This window comes from Hypomesus transpacificus, chromosome 6 (genome assembly GCF_021917145.1).
Source record: "Hypomesus transpacificus isolate Combined female chromosome 6, fHypTra1, whole genome shotgun sequence".
NCBI classification, from domain to species: domain Eukaryota; kingdom Metazoa; phylum Chordata; class Actinopteri; order Osmeriformes; family Osmeridae; genus Hypomesus; species Hypomesus transpacificus.
In genome coordinates this window covers 1,918,668-1,935,162 of record NC_061065.1, presented here as the reverse complement: position 1 = coordinate 1,935,162, position 16,495 = coordinate 1,918,668, and positions in this window count along the sequence as shown.

Genomic DNA, 16,495 nt, shown 5'->3' with positions numbered 1-16,495 from the left:
TGGTCTGTGCTGAGCTGGTCTGTGCTGAGCTGTGCTGGTTTGTGCTGAGCTGTGCTGGTCTGTGCTGTGCTGGTCTGTGCTGTGCTGGTCTGTGCTGAGCTGATCTGTGCTGAGCTGGTCTGTGCTGAGCTGGTCTGAGCTGTTCTGTGCTGAGCTGGTCTGTGCTGAGCTGTGCTGGTTTGTGCTGAGCTGGTCTCTGCTGAGCTGGTCTGTGCTGAGGTGGTCCGTGCTGAGCTGGTCTGAGCTGGTCTGTGCTGAGCTGGTCTGAGCTGGTCTGTGCTGAGCTGGTCTGTGCTGAGCTGGTCTGTGCTTGGTGTCTCCAGCAGTCAGCCGATGCTCTTTCATCTTTCATCTCTCAGGTTTTTGCTCGCTTAGGATGTGAAAGGACTTTGATCTGGCGTTGTGCGGTCCTATCAACGGTCCTATCAGCTGCACAGTGTGGGCCTCAGCCCCCCCCACCCCCCCTTCTCAAAACATGTCCGGGTGTGGTGGACAGTGAAGTTCACACAGTCTAAAAGCTTTTGTTTGTTGTGGTTCGGTATATCTTTGCCAAGGGCAACTGACTGTGTGGCTTTATATATATATGTCTCTTTCTCTCTCTCTCTCTGTGTCTCTCTCTGTCTCTCTGTGTGTCTCTGTCTCTGACATAGTTGCAGCAGTAGCGGTCTATGGAGTTGCGTGTGGTGATGTGTTGATGTTTTGCAACTCGTGTCTTAAAGCAGCCTCCTGAGCCGTGGGGCAGAATACAGCTTCCACTGGGCTCGGAGCGTTCCTTGTTTTCTCTCTCCTGAATCCAGATTGCACAACAGCGCCTAAATACACAAAAGTGACGTTTTTGGAACCACCCATCCAGTCTAACAGTGTGCGCTAACTATCAGAATGAGTGTTTTTCAGTGTGTTGAAAAAAATAAGTTTTCATAAATGCCCTCAGATTAAGTTTGAGCAGGGTGCATGCTGGGTAAATGCTTGTAAAGGTGGAAGCGGGGCGAAGGCGCAGGGTGAGAGTGGACTGGCTTAGCTTTTCCCAGCTGTCCGCAGCCTCTTTTGTTTGGGTGTTTTTTGTCAGTTTCCTTGTTCCTCGTCACTGATCCATGGAAACTTCTCTTGATTTGGAAGTGGGGGGACTGACCGTGGGGGAAGGGATTCCAGTACGCAGTGTAGCTGAGTACAACCCTGCCCTCCCTGCACCTCACCCCCCTGAACCACTTTCCTCCCTCCCCCCAGCCCCACACACTGCCCCCTGGTCTCCCAGCCCCACACACTGCCCCCTGGTCTCCCAGCCCCACACACTGCCCCCTGGTCTCCCAGCCCCACACACTGCCCCCTGGTCTCCCAGCCCCACACACTGCCCCCTGGTCTCCCAGCCCCACACACTGCCCCCTGGTCTCCCAGCCCCACACACTGCCCCCTGGTCTCCCAGCCCCACACACTGCCCCCTGGTCTCCCAGCCCCACACACTGCCCCCTGGTCTCCCAGCCCCACACACTGCCCCCTGGTCTCCCAGCCCCACACACTGCCCCCTGGTCTCCCAGCCCCACACACTGCCCCCTGGTCTCCCAGCCCCACACACTGCCCCCTGGTCTCCCAGCCCCACACACTGCCCCCTGGTCTCCCAGCCCCACACACTGCCCCCTGGTCTCCCAGCCCCACACACTGCCTCCTGGTCTCCCAGCCCCACACACTGCCCCCTGGTCTCCCAGCCCCACACACTGCCCCCTGGTCTCCCAGCCCCACACACTGCCCCCTGGTCTCCCAGGCCCACCCACAGCCTGTCTCTTCCCCAGGTTAAAGATGTCCGAGAGCGGCTGTGCCACGTTATTCCTCGCAGGAATGCACTGCCATGGCCGCTGCGGGCGGTTTGGCTGCAGTCTCCGCTGCGGATCAGGCCTAGCGCTCTCTGGCAGGTCTAGCGCTCTCTGGCAGGCCTAGCGCTCTCTGGCAGGCCTAGCGCTCTCTGGCAGGCCTAGCGCTCTATGGCAGGCCTAGCGCTCTCTGGCAGGCCTAGCGCTCTCTGGCAGGCCTAGCGCTCTCTGGCAGGCCTAGTGCTCTCTGGCAGGCCTAGCGCTCTCTGGCAGGCCTAGCGCTCTATGGCAGGCCTAGCGCTCTATGGCAGGCCTAGCGCTCTCTGGCAGGGCTAGCGCTCTCTGGCAGACCTAGCGCTCTCTGGCAGGCCTAGCGCTCTCTGGCAGGCCTAGCGCTCTCTGGCAGGCCTAGCGCTCTCTGGCAGGCCTAGCGCTCTCTGGCAGGCCTAGCGCTCTCTGGCAGGCCTAGCGCTCTCTGGCAGGCCTAGTGCTCTATGGCAGGCCTAGCGCTCTCTGGCAGGGCTAGCGCTCTCTGGCAGACCTAGCGCTCTCTGGCAGGCCTAGCGCTCTCTGGCAGGCCTAGCGCTCTCTGGCAGGCCTAGCGCTCTCTGGCAGGCCTAGCGCTCTCTGGCAGGCCTAGCGCTCTATGGCAGGCCTAGTGCTCTCTGGCAGGCCTAGCGCTCTATGGCAGGCCTAGCGCTCTCTGGCAGGCCTAGCGCTAGCTGGCAGGCCTAGCGCTCTCTGGCAGCCTCCAGGCCCCACCTGTCTGTGCCAGTCTGGGCACCAGCAGGGCCACCGGCTGCCCCTCCGCACGCACGCCAGTCGGACGCGTCCACAGCCAGGGTCCAGCTGGGAGATGCAGACCCTCCCATGCGAAGCCCTCTTTCAGCGTCTGTAATCATTTAGGCTTCTTTATACATACGTCATTGATGCATGCATACAGGGTTATGTTACACCTGGGACGACCACTTATGACATGAGTTCGGAGTGCCGACAGACGGGATTTACTGTGATGGGCTAAACAGCGTTCTGATGAGTCGATCGTCGTCGGGATTCAGCCCATTATTGTGTTTGTTGGTCATGGAATGACTGTACCAGTGTACGTTACAAGTCGTCTTCTGTGATGAGGTGAAAAAGTTTTCCAGCGAGACAAGTATGGCTAGAATGTTTTGAGAGGGGTGGAATACAGAGGCTTTCCACCAATGGCATCTCACGACGGAAAGGTCACATGACTTGGCTGCCATTTGTCTTTTGGTTGGCCTCAAGGTGGGGGAATAATACTCCTAGCAGCTGCAGAAAGCATTTCCGGCCCGACGTTTTCTCCTTAGCCCAGCACATGGAGATCCTGTAATCCACTGGAGCGGTGCTGTGGTAACATACACTGGATGTATCCGCAGAGGGTCTGCTCTCTGTGTGACTGGACCCCTTTACACCCCTGGGTGGGGTAAGGTGATGGAATGAGCCAGAGCCACAGAGAGAGAGAGAGCCTTCTAATAACCTGCCGGCTATGCGCTTTAAAGAGTGTGATGACATGCTGTAAGTGTATTTGGTCAGGCAGTAAAGGGTGAAGATTTGTCCTGTACATACTTGGCATATCAGGCAGCGAGCTTCCTTGCTGCTGATTGGCCCAGGGGATACCGCTGCTGGTTGGCCCAGGGGACATGCTGCTGGTTGGCCCAGGGGACATGCTGCTGGTTGGCCCAGGGGACATGCTGCTGGTTGGCCCAGGCGACATGTTGCTGGTTGGCCAGGGGACATGCTGCTGGTTGGACCAGGGGACATGCTGCTGTTTGGCCCAGCGGGACACGCTGCTGGTTGGCCCAGGGGACATGCTGCTGGTTGGCCCATGGGACATGCTGCTGGTTGGCCCAGGGGACATGCTGCTGGTTGGCCCAGGGGACACGCTGCTGGTTGGCCCAGCGGATACCGCTGCTGATTGGCCCAGGGGACATGCTGCTGTTTCTAGCTCGCCCTGGTAGACTCACATCTTTTCACATTGTTCCTGGTATTAAAGCTGTGCTCTGAAACACAACGGATTGCAGGAGCCGTTTGTAAACTCTGGGCGTGATGTTGTGGGGAAGCTGGCATGGTCTGCGTGCGTGCCTGCATTGTTGCGCCATCCAGGGAGGTGAGTGACTTCCTCCTGAAGGTGTGGTTGTGGTATGTGATTGACAGGGGAGGTATGTCTGGTATTTACAGCTTTTCGCGTGAAGCTTTGTGAAGCCAAGGACGGGGCATTGCTGCCTCCCCCCAGCCTCCTCCCTGCCTACCAGCCTTCTCCTATCCTCTCCAAGCCTCCCCCAGCCTCCTAGCCTCTCCCAAGCCTCCCCCAGCCTCCTCCCAGCCTCTCCCAACCCTCCCCCAGCCTCCTCCCAGCCTCTCCCAACCTTCCCCCAGCCTCCTCCAGCCTCCTCCCAGCCTCTCCCAACCCTCCCCCAGCCTCCTCCCAGCTCTGTGCCAGGACATTCACTCATATGAAGACCTTACGCACGGACCATGCCTGAATGTCACTCCATTAGCAGACAAGTTTGTGTGTGTTTGTATGTTAAGCTAAGGCTCCAAGCAGAGCTGTGTGAGTCCTCAGTGAGAGACTTGCTCACCCTCTGAAGATCTGGAAGTAGGGGGGGGGGGGGGTGTTCTGTAATTGTGAATCATGTAGCGGTGGAATCTGTTGCTAGGCAAAGGGCCATTGAAGCTGAGCCGTCGAAGAAACTCCTGTCGGAAAATCTGTCAGAAACAACTGTTTCTGAACCTTATTTTAGCCCCCTCCCACTCCGCCTGTCCTCCTGAGCCTCTCAGATCAGATCAGGTTCACATACTTGTGTGTTTCCCTTTAATTTACCACTGTCCCTCTGTGTGACTCAACAGTTGCATCAGTCTTGTCCTTCTACGTACAGCACACATGGTTGTTGTTGTGGCTAGTGCTCTTGAGGGCTGCTGTATATGGCCAACTACTGAAGTAAAAAAAACAAAACTAAGCTGTGTCAAATCACTCATCTACACCACAGATGAGCCCTGATCCCAGGTCTGTGTTCCTTGTCTGCACTCTCCCAGCTCTGGTCATTGTTGCAACTGATTAGAACCTGCAGAATGTGGACTAGGACACATTTCTAGACAAGGTCAGACCTTGGTCTGACAAGGCCTGGACAAAACGTTTCATGCGATACCGTTTTGTTCCGCCCTAATATTTCCAGGTTAGCCTGTAACTTGTGCTTTCGGACGTGTTTTGACAGTTGTTGGCTAGGCTACAAGTTCCTTTCCAGCCTGCAGTGTCCTGGTTCTCCAGGCTACAGGTTCCTCTCCAGCCTGCAGTGCCCTGGTTCTCCAGGCTACAGGTTCCTCTCCGGCCTGCAGTGCCCTGGTTCTCCAGGCTACAGGTTCCTCTCCAGCCTGGAGAACCAGAGAGCAGCGCCCTGGTTCCTGACTCCACTTGCACCAGTCAGCTCTGTGTGAAGCCTCCTCCTCGGACGGCTCTTTCGCACATCCCATCTCTGCTCCCTCCGGCTCAGTGTGGATCTGCTGCCCGTGAACAGGGCTGGATCTGCTGCCCGTGAACAGGGCTGGATCTGCTGCCCGTGAACAGGGCTGGATCAGCTGCCTGTGAACAGGGCTGGATCTGCTGCCTGTGAACAGGGCTGGATCTGCTGCCCGTGAACAGGGCTGGATCTGCTGCCTGTGAACAGGGCTGGATCTGCTGCCTGTGAACAGGGCTGGATCTGCTGCCTGTGAACAGGGCTGGATCTGCTGCCCGTGAACAGGGCTGGATCTGCTGCCTGTGAACAGGGCTGGATCTGCTGCCTGTGAACAGGGCTGGATCTGCTGCCTGTGAACAGGGCTGGATCTGCTGCCCGTGAACAGGGCTGGATCTGCTGCCTGTGAACAGGGCTGGATCTGCTGCCTGTGAACAGGGCTGGATCTGCTGCCTGTGAACAGGGCTGGATCTGCTGCCTGTGAACAGGGCTGGATCTGCTGCCCGTGAACAGGGCTGGATCTGCTGCCTGTGAACAGGGCTGGATCTGCTGCCTGTGAACAGGGCTGGATCTGCTGCCTGTGAACAGGGCTGGATCTGCTGCCCGTGAACAGGGCTGGATCTGCTGCCTGTGAACAGGGCTGGTGTGGACGGGCCTGTGCAGCAAGACCTCATGATAAAACCACCCTCGGTCTGAGTTGTCCAACTATAACAGGATCTGCTCAGACATGCCGCGGTGGAAATAATAAATAACAATATATGGAGCAGAAAGCGCTTCGCAAAAGGAGCTATTCAGCATTCAGACGGGCCAGGGTCCTGCTGGCTGGGCTGTGCCGGCACGTAAACCAGTCTGGCAGATAACTGGACACCTTTCAGGGTAATTCAGGGTTGCATTGTACTTTGGGTGGGCAGTGTATGGTATTGTTTAGGAGAATATCCCTTCCTTACCATAGCTGAGGAAATGGTGCGTGGCTTGAGAGGAACAGTTACACATTTGGATAACGAACAAAACTATGTATTCAGTTCAGTGGCAAATACTAGTCTACCTTCAAACTGTCCTAATAAGGTGTGAACACAATGTGTATAGTCACATGGTCTAAAAACGACAGCCCTCTTCAATGCCCACATATTTTATGGTTTAAACCATTGAAGCTAAACATGGGCAACACCATCTATATTCTTTTCAAGCGTTGGTCTGGAAAACTGAAGGTTATACTGAGCCTACTAAATGAGTCTATGTTGAGGCTTGTCAACTAGCAATTAATGTTTCCACAATGTAAGACAAACAACGTGTGCACTGTCTTGTCATGGGTTTCCAAACCCCTTTAATCTCTCATCTTTTTTACTCTTAAGATTGCTTACACACTTTTTTATTTAAACTTTCTTCGGCAGAAAGCGAAACAGAAAGATTAGTGGTTTAGGATAACATATTTTGTGCTGCTGAAGTTTCTATTTTAAGCTCAGGCTGTGGTTGTGACATCTAATGCCTGGAAGAGGGGAGGTGGAGGAGGAGTAGAGGAAGAGGAGGGGAGAGGAGAGGAAGGGGAGGGGGAGAGGAGAGGGAGGGGAGGGGGAAAGGAGAGGAAGGGGAGGGGGAGAGGAGAGGGAGGGGAGGGGAGGGGGAGAGGAAGGGGAGGGGGAGAGGAGGGGGAGGGGGAGAGGAGAGGAAGGGGAGGGGGAGAGGAGGGGGAGAGGAGAGAGAGGGGAGGGGGAGAGGAAGGGGAGGGGGAGAGGAGGGGGAGAGGAGGGGGAGGGGGAGAGGAGAGGAAGGGGAGGGGGAGAGGAGGGGGAGGGGAGGGGGAGAGGAGAGGAAGGGGAGGGGGGGGAGGGGGAGAGGAGAGGAGGGGAGAGGAGGAGAGGAGGAGAGGAGGGGAGGGGGAGAGGAGGGGAGGGGGAGAGGAAGAGGAAGAGGAGAGGAAGAGGAGAGGGAGAGGAGAGGAGAGGAGAGGAGAGGAGAGGAGAGGAGAGGAGAGGAGAGGAGAGGAGAGGAGAGGAGAGGAGAGGAGAGGAGAGGAGGGGAGGGGAGAGGAGGGGAGGGGAGGGGAGGGGGAGAGGAGGGGAGGGGCGCTGAGGAGTAGAGGTGCTGGGTAGTTGCACAACCTTTCACCTCCCTCTCCGCTCCCTCGCTCTGGAACCAGCCCACAGTGTGTGTTCAGGTTTGGTAGGCCGGCTGTGGGCCGTGAAGAGTGTTCTGTTTCAGATTAGGAACGATACAGATGCATGTTTTGGTTAGGTTACTTTATCTCTGTGATGGCGTTATTGGTTCTTAGAGAACGACCTGGAAGCAAGAGTAACACTTTCCATGTTGGTTAATTGAAGAGACTTTCTGTTTGGCATGAGGGATGGTAGAATTAGCAGGATCCCAGATGTCTCTTTATAAAATGATTCTTGTGTTCCCTCATTCTGCCCAAATGTGTCCAGGTCTCAGATTACTGTGAGTTATTTATCTGTGTCTTGTCCTCTGAAACTTTCATCAAAGTGTCTTTTTACGGTTCTATGAGTGGTAGACCGAACACAGATCATGTCGTGGACTGCTCTGCCTCTTTTAAAGCTTTCTTTATGAGATTATGACTTCTCTTTTCACTGATATAAAATTAAGATAAACAAACCATTCTGAAAGATTGGCAAAGCAAATTATAAATCAAATGTTTCCTATATAATTATTAATATAAAATGTATTTGGCGTGGGTAGTCAGTATCAGTTCGATGCTGTTGATCTGATACAAACAACTTCCTGTTTGGAACCCGGTAAAGGAAGTGATTGAAGATGACATGGACTACCTCACCAGGTAGTCAGGACCTGGACCTTGTCCCATGCTCGAAGAAGATGGCTTCATTTTGGGGCTTGGCTTGCGGAGAACTGAGATACATTCCCTGCCACCAAGTACACATGCCTTTCAGGAGTTTTTTTTTTTACATTTGTGAATCGCTATAAGACTGAATTGCGATTCGAATGTGAATCGATTTTCTCCCCCACCTTTACCTTTCAGCTTTGTGGCTTTTGCTGATGCAAAGGCACAATGTGGAACAACGTGTTTGAAAGGGGAATAGGGATGTTTGGCTTCTCAACATCCAGAGCAGCATCCAGCAGAGTGTGAGAGCTGCTGAGCTGAGGAGGTCAGCAGAGCAGCCTTACCTCTTAGGTTGTCACGCTGGCCTGGGCACTGGAGAAGACACACCTCTTAGGTTGTCACGCTGGCATGGGCACTGGAGCAGACACACCTCTTAGGTTGTCACGCTGGCCTGGGCACTGGAGCAGACACACGTTGATGCTGAGCTATTTACAACCTCCCTGGCACAAATGCTTGGAAATTACGCCGGTGGTGTTAAATGTTAATTTCATTTTTCTGTCAGTAATGCTCTTAATGTGGACCAGATGCGCCCTGTTGACACTGCATTGTAATGCAGTTGTATTTAATTTGTTTTTTGGTACGAGTGTGTTTATTTACTTGGAGTGGTTGTTCTGCACAAAACTGCATATTTTGTGGAGTTTTCCAAAGTTGTAGAGATGCTCCGAGTGTTACTATTGTTAGATGACCTTGTGGTCAACTATTTCCTTATGCTGACTGGGGAAAAAAACGATTTGTCATTCATGACCGTAATGTGCCTCAGAGGAAACGCCAAGGTGACAAAGTTGTTTGGAATGAGAGCGGATTATCAGAGCTGTTTCAATACAAACAGTGCTGTCTTGGTTATATCTAGCCATGATCCGTGGCTAAGCTTCAATTGAAAGATTACTGCTCCTTAAGGTAACAAAGTCATATATTGTCATACCTGTTGTGAACGTTATACTTGAGGTTCTTAAGTAAACATAAGTCCTCATCAAAGATGTCTCTGTTTACCCAGGACCCAGCCATTGTTTCTCAGCACAGTTCCAGCAATAAGATGAATGCCACAGCCCAGGGAGACCATTGTTATTGTGTAACCTCTGGGGGCCCTGTCACAGCATTGTTATTGTGTAACCTCTGGGGGCCCTGTCACAGCATTGTTATTGTGTAACCTCTGGGGGCCCTGTCACAGCATTGTTATTGTGTAACCTCTGGGGGCCCTGTCACAGCATTGTTATTGTGTAACCTTTGGGGGCCCTGTCACAGCATTGTTATTGTGTAACCTCTGGGGGCCCTGTCACAGCATTGTTATTGTGTAACCTCTGGGGGCCCTGTCACAGCATTGTTATTGTGTAACCTCTGGGGGCCCTGTCACAGCATTGTTATTGTGTAACCTTTGGGGGCCCTGTCACAGCATTGTTATTGTGTAACCTCTGGGGGCCCTGTCACAGCATTGTTATTGTGTAACCTCTGGGGGCCCTGTCACAGCATTGTTATTGTGTAACCTCTGGGGGCCCTGTCACAGCATTGTTATTGTGTAACCTTTGGGGGCCCTGTCACAGCATTGTTATTGTGTAACCTCTGGGGGCCCTGTCACAGCATTGTTATTGTGTAACCTCTGGGGGCCCTGTCACAGCATTGTTATTGTGTAACCTCTGGGGGCCCTGTCACAGCATTGTTATTGTGTAACCTCTGGGGGCCCTGTCACAGCATTGTTATTGTGTAACCTCTGGGGGCCCTGTCACAGCATTGTTATTGTGTAACCTCTGGGGGCCCTGTCACAGCATTGTTATTGTGTAACCTCTGGGGGCCCTGTCACAGCATTGTTATTGTGTAACCTCTGGGGGCCCTGTCACAGCATTGTTATTGTGTAACCTCTGGGGGCCCTGTCACAGCATTGTTATTGTGTAACCTCTGGGGGCCCTGTCACAGCATTGTTATTGTGTAACCTCTGGGGGCCCTGTCACAGCATTGTTATTGTGTAACCTCTGGGGGCCCTGTCACAGCATTGTTATTGTGTAACCTCTGGGGGCCCTGTCACAGCATTGTTATTGTGTAACCTCTGGGGGCCCTGTCACAGCATTGTTATTGTGTAACCTCTGGGGGCCCTGTCACAGCATTGTTATTGTGTAACCTCTGGGGGCCCTGTCAAGCCCAGCTGGAGGGGGGGAACACTTGACCTCAGCATCTAGAATCACCCTGTGGGCTCAACGCAGGGCAGGGAAACCGGTCGTTGCCAACATAACTTAGACTGACTTAGTTGTTTGTCCTTCGAGCTAACAGCGAGTCCTGACATTACTACTGTTAGTGATAACGGAGAACGAGTGTGGCACTGACATTTAGGCGTACTTGATTTACTTTCTGTGTGATGATCTTCTCCAGACCATATAACATCCGCTGTAACATCTGCTTGCTTCTGGTCAAGAGAACTACTGATAAACTGCAGTTGTAATCCTGGATCAATGGAATGTAACAGGATTTTCCCCTTTCAAGTGTCTGCTAGGTGAACTCAGCATTTTGCTGCCCACAGAAATGTTGTGTTTAAGAAGTGGGGGGAGGATGAGTGGAGGGGGGGAGGGAGTGAACCAGTGAGTGGAGGGGGGGAGGGAGGGAGTGAACCAGTGAGTGGAGGGGGGGAGGGAGGGAGTGAACCAGTGAGTGGAGGGGGGGAGGGAGGGAGGGAGTGAACCAGTGAGTGGAGGGGGGGAGGGAGGGAGTGAACCAGTGAGTGGAGGGGGGGGAGGGAGGGAGTGAACCAGTGAGTGGAGGGGGGGAGGGAGGGAGTGAACCAGTGAGTGGAGGGGGGGAGGGAGGGAGTGAACCAGTGAGTGGAGGGGGGGAGGGAGGGAGTGAACCAGTGAGTGGAGGGGGGGAGGGAGGGAGTGAACCAGTGAGTGGAGGGGGGAGGGAGGGAGTGAACCAGTGAGTGGAGGGGGGAGGGAGGGAGTGAACCAGTGAGTGGAGGGGGGGGAGGGAGGGAGTGAACCAGTGAGTGGAGGGGGGGAGGGAGGGAGTGAACCAGTGAGTGGAGGGGGGGAGGGAGGGAGTGAACCAGTGAGTGGAGGGGAGGAGGGAGGGAGTGAACCAGTGAGAGGAGGGGGGAGGGAGTGAACCAGTGAGTGGAGGGGGGGAGGGAGTGAACCAGTGAGTGGAGGGGGGAGGGAGTGAACCAGTGAGTGGAGGGGGGGAGGGGGGGAGTGAACCAGTGAGTGGAGGGGGGAGGGAGGGAGTGAACCAGTGAGTGAGCCTGTGTGTAGAGGAAAGGAAGAAGCACGCACGCACACACACACACGTGCACACACACACATGCACACACGCACACTGGAAAGCAAGCTGCTGCAAGCGCCTGGAAGAAACTTCACCTACTTACAGCTAAATCCCCCCTTCCCCTACTGCTAATTCCTTATATGGTCAGGAAAGACACAACCAGCCATAATGCTTTTCCCCCATTATTTACTGTGTTTACGGAAGAAAACAAGATTAGGAGGGGGGGATTGCCAATCTTTTGGCTGCTGTTGAGGACAGCGGTGGAGTGGAGCCTTGTTTGGGAGACCTCCTGGTGTCTCGCTGTGCCCTGGTTGAGCTGGTGCCCTTGATTGGGAGACCTCCTGGTGTCTCGCTGTGCCCTGGTTGAGCTGGTGCCCTTGTCTGCTTCCAATCAACTCCCAGCTGCAGGCTGTGATGCTGAAGAATTTTTGATTTCCTGTCCCTCCCCCCCCCTTACACACATACACACTTAACTGCAAGTACACAAAGACACACACACAGCAGGACGATACAACAGAATGCAGGCTCCCTACCCCAGTCTTCAAACGTGGGCAGCTGAAAGCTGTGCTGGCCTGGTAGCTGAGGTGCCAGTCCTGCCTGGTAACTCAGCCCAGCAGCAAGAGGCCTTTCTCCTGTCTGGTAACTCAGCCCAGCAGCAAGAGGCCTTTCTCCTGTCTGGTAACTCAGCCCAGCAGCAAGAGGCCTTTCTCCTGTCTGGTAACTCAGCCCAGCAGCAAGAGGCCTTTCTCCTGACTGGTGACTCAGCCCAGCAGTAAGAGGCCTTTCTCCTGTCTGGTAACTCAGCCCAGCAGCAAGAGGCCTTTCTCCTGACTGGTAACTCAGCCCAGCAGCAAGAGGCCTTTCTCCTGTCTGGTAACTCAGCCCAGCAGCAAGAGGCCTTTCTCCTGACTGGTGACTCAGCCCAGCAGTAAGAGGCCTTTCTCCTGGCTGGTGGCTCAGCCCAGCAGCAAGAGGCCTTTCTCCTGACTGGTAACTCAGCCCAGCAGCAAGAGGCCTTTCTCCTGACTGGTGGCTCAGCCCAGCAGCAAGAGGCCTTTCTCCTGACTGGTAACTCAGCCCAGCAGCGGGAGGCCCTTCCAGGGCATGCGGGACTCAGCTCTGGGTCCTGCACTCACAGTGTGGTCTGTTTCTGTTCCGGAGACTTTGCCTGGAACAAAAGCACTTCAGCAAGTCACTTACGGGAAACGATATGGCTGCAGCAGCAGCAGCAGCTGTTGACCCCTTCTGCTGTTGTTGTTTGTGTTTCCTCAGATCTTGAATATGAGTTCAACTGAAGGAGGGACGAGGTGTGTCTGTTTGGCCAGACCAGGGAGTTTCTGGATGAACACTTTGTGGTTCAGTTTGTTTGGTTTGGTTTGTTTGAATCAGGAACTGCAGTCTGTGACCTTATTAAAATGTTAATGTTCTTTCTGTTTAACCTTTCGAGGTCACTTAAGATGACTTGACATTAATATAGTGATAAACCTCTTTGATTTTAAGATCTCAAGCAGTTATAAGCTGCCTCTGTTTAGGTAAGGCAGGTATATGATGTATCCATGCAGACCCTTAGCTTTCAGAATGTTAGTGGAAAGCAAGGTAAGGCTTGTTCCTCCCAGAGAACTTGAATTAAAACGATATGTAAAAAAGAAAAAAAGGGATCAGGTTCCTTCCTCCTGGATGAAGTGGATGTGTGGAGGGAAAACGGGGAGGCAGAGGAGAGAGGGAGGCAGAGGAGAGAGGTAAGGAGAGGAGAGAGGGAGGCAGAGGAGAGAGGAAGGGAGAGGAGAGAGGGGGAGAGGGAGAGGGAGAGGAGAGAGGGAGGGAGAGGAGAGAGGGAGGCAGAGGAGAGAGGGAGGCAGAGTAGGGAGGGAGGCAGAGGAGAGAGGGGGAGAGAGAGAGGAGAGCGAGAGGGAGGCAGAGGAGAGAGAGAGAGGGGGGGAGAGGGAGGGAGGCAGAGGAGAGAGGGAGGGAGGCAGAGGAGAGAGGGAGGGAGGCAGAGGAGAGAGGGAGAGAGGCAGAGGAGAGAGGCAGAGGAGAGAGGGGGGGAGAGGGAGGGAGGCAGAGGAGAGAGGGGGAGGGAGGCAGGGGAGAGAGGGGGAGGGAGGCAGAGGAGAGAGGGAGGGAGGCAGAGGAGAGAGGGAGGGAGGCAGAGGAGAGAGAGAGGGAGGCAGAGGAGAGAGGGGGGAGAGAGAGAGGGAGGCAGAGGAGAAGAGAGAGAGGGAGGGAGGCAGAGGAGAAGAGAGAGAGGGAGGGAGGCAGAGGAGAGAGGGGGAGAAAGAGAGGGAGGGAGGCAGTGGAGAGAGGAAGAGAGGCAGAGGAGAGAGGGAGGGAGGCAGAGGAGAGAGAGAGGGAGGCAGAGGAGAGAGGGGGAGAGAGAGAGGGAGGGAGGCAGTGGAGAGAGGCAGAGGAGAGAGAGAGGGAGGGAGGCAGAGGAGAGAGAGGGAGGGAGGCAGAGGAGAGAGAGAGGGAGGCAGAGGAGAGAGAGAGGGAGGGAGGCAGAGGAGAGAGAGAGGGAGGGAGGCAGAGGAGAGAGAGAGGGAGGGAGGCAGAGGAGAGAGAGAGGGAGGCAGAGGAGAGTGGGAGGGAGGCAGAGGAGAGTGGGAGGGAGGGAGGCAGAGGAGAGAGGGAGGGAGGCAGAGGAGAGAGGGAGGGAGGCAGAGGAGAGAGAGATGGAGGGAGGCAGAGGAGAGAGAGAGGGAGGGAGGCAGAGGAGAGAGAGAGGGAGGCAGAGGAGAGTGGGAGGGAGGCAGAGGAGAGTGGGAGAGGGGGAGACAGAGAGAGAAGGAGAGAGGGAGGCAGTGGAGAGAGAGAGACAGGGACAGAAGGAGAGAGGGAGGCAGAGGAAAGAGGGTAGGAGAGAGGGAGAGGGGGAGGCAGAGGCGAGAGTGAGAGAGAGTGCTCCTTTTCAGGCCTGGCTTCAGCTTGTTTCCATCATGGTTGTAATCTGAGGTACGCCACTCCAAGCCCAGCAGGAAGGTGGTCTGAGCCCAAGTCGAACCAAATAAGATTCACTTAAAAAATATATATTTTAAAGAATCCTTCGAAGATAATTTTCTCAAATTGACTCGAGTTGTTGTTTTAACTGGTATCCTTCTGCTGGTGGTTAAAATCCTCCCTGAGGTGAGGTCCCTGTGTAAGGGTGGGAGCTTGGAGCTTCTCACGTGAACACTTGATATCCTTCCTGTTAGGTTTTATGCGTTATGAATATCTTGTGGAAAACGTTCAAACGGAGCGTCTTTGCACAGTAGTATAAACACACACACACACACACACGAGAGCAAGAGTGGCCGGGCGTGTGGGGCGGAATGGCTCTCCTGCCAGCAGGCCTCAGCGCGTCTACTGCCAATTAGTGCCTTTATTTGTTTAAATTTCGCCGGACTGAGAGGCAGTTAGACATTCCTTGCCGTGTGACTGGTCTCTGACTCAGTGGAGGAAACGTGCGATTGAGGCCTGTGTTGTTTGGGGCTGTGCTGTGGTGGTAATGGGCTTAGGAGCACCCACACAGTGGCTGAAGATGTGCAAGCTGGCTTCCTCCCAGGGAAGGGTAGTGTCTTCGAGGTGTTTTAGCTCTGGTCTGGACCAGGGAGAGGGCTGGCTAGCTCTGATGTCATACAGAGGCTCGTCACAATCAGCAGGAAATGTGTTGGCCATGTATGATGACACGTGATCCGCCTAGATACTGTTGCCGTGGCCCTGCAGCCTTGGAGGCACCTCCTTTATAGAAGCTGTAAACTTTATTGCAGGCAGCTACACCGTTGAGAAACCATTCTGCCTTGCTTTTCCTAACCGTAAACTGTGAGTTTTATAACTCATTTGTCATTTGGATCATTTCATTTGGAAAGGCCTTGTGCTAATTGAGTTTAGTTTGAAACACCCGTGCTTCTTGTGTACTGCAGGAGGTCCCCCCCCTGCCTGTGTTCAGCTGAGATCCCTCCCACCTTGCTGGCTAGCCTTCCTGTTGGATCAGTCCTACACATGTATTTATTTTTCACTAATCGAAGTGGACACTTTTAGGTGCACCCCCTCCAGCAGTGTGAATGAGTCCATTGACAGCAAGACTGGGGCTGTTACTTCCAGAAATGAGTGTGGGACTGTGGGTCAATGATTTGGCACCAGGAATAACAGCCCAGCAATGGAGGCTTTGTCTCTAATATCTCCACTGGTACTGCCCCCCTCTCCCCCTATCCACCTCCTGCTCTCTGGCCTATTGGACCAGTGCTCCAAAGGGACAGGCCTAATCTGAGGGGGGGGGGGGGGAGGTGGTGACAGAGACAGAACCAGGACCTCTCAGTAGGACTGCAGGACTGAGACAGAACCAGGACCTCTCAGTAGGACTGCAGGACAGAGACAGAACCAGGACCTCTCAGTAGGACTGCAGGACTGTTCTGATGTGCAACAAGGTGGTGAGACAGCCGCAGGACCTTCTGGTTTTTGAAGCCAGGAAGCGCTCTAACCACACTGTTGACCCACAGCTGGGTCACTTGCCAAGTACACACTTTCATTTCCCACAGCTGGAGGTGCAGCCGGGCTGCTGACAGGAGCCTGAATGGAGGACTGGGCTGCTGACAGGAGCCTGAATGGAGGACTGGAGCTCCGCCTTCTCTCCCCACGTGGGAGGAGTCTCTCTGGACCCATTGGTTACCTCTCCCTGGTTGCTCTGGTTACCTCTCCTAGGTTGCTCTGGTTACCTCTCCCAGGTTGCTCTGGGTAAATATAGTTTCAGGAGCGGATAAGCCCAGCCCAGCCGTGTCTAGCCCAGGGAGAGCCTTCTGCAGGCTGGGTTCCACAGACCCAATAACTTCATCTGCCCAAGGATTTGGAAAAAGATCTTGAGTGCAGGACTCCCTCACTGGAGGCAGGAAGGTTTGCTCTAAACACGTCATCTGAGATACGGCAAACTGTTTTCCTCTGGTTTGGATTTACAGTCTCTCCATGCTGTGTGTGTTTTCTCCTCGCTGTCGACACACACAAAATGAACGCTCTCAGCCTGGCGGTAACGATTGCAAAACTTTCCATTTGCTGTATTGCAAAACACTAAAGAAAGCACTGACTGATCATTTAAGTGCCTGGTCTGAAATATAATTATGCAGCTCCCTCTTACCCTGTTGTTATCGACTTGAGTATGAATT